This window comes from Eimeria mitis, genomic scaffold (genome assembly GCF_000499745.2).
Source record: "Eimeria mitis Houghton genomic scaffold, Emh_scaff2025, whole genome shotgun sequence".
Classification (NCBI taxonomy): domain Eukaryota; phylum Apicomplexa; class Conoidasida; order Eucoccidiorida; family Eimeriidae; genus Eimeria; species Eimeria mitis.
The window spans coordinates 5,253-5,863 of NW_013570348.1; positions in this window are offsets into that span (position 1 = coordinate 5,253).

The window sequence follows — 611 nt, forward strand, 5'->3', positions numbered from 1 at the left end:
AGCTTTGCTGTATCTAGCGAGGCAGAATAACAACTCCTTCTACTCATGCTGTTTCTTTTTTTTATGCGTTTCAGGAGGAGGGGGAAGACTGGCATATCCTTGATGTAGGTGCACTGCAGCAGTAGTCTCAACACAGCAGTATACACCGCAGTATTCTTTGCGTTTCACTGTAGTATTAACACTGTGTTGGGGTGTATAGTCTAGGGTTTAGGGTGTATGGTTGCAACCTGTTTCTGTATTTGCTTCTCTGCTTATATAGACAAAGGAAGTGCTCGCAGGGCATCTTGAGGCAGCTGTTCACGGCTCGGTTAGTGACGCTCGAGATCAAGGTGAGAGCTTGGGGTCATCAGGGGTGGGCCTGGGGTGTACATGTATACAAACCCGTGGGTGGCGTAGAAGCAGCTGAAACGCTGTAGAGAGCTTATTAGTTAAGAGGCAATTGAGACGTTTCTCTTATTCTTCACGTTAGGGGGAGGATCATATGAAACACCCCTTGGCATATTTTGCAGCTTATCTCCGCCGGTTTATAGGCTACTGTCCTGCATGTTCATTCTATATATATATATATATATATATATATATATATATATATATATATATATATATATATA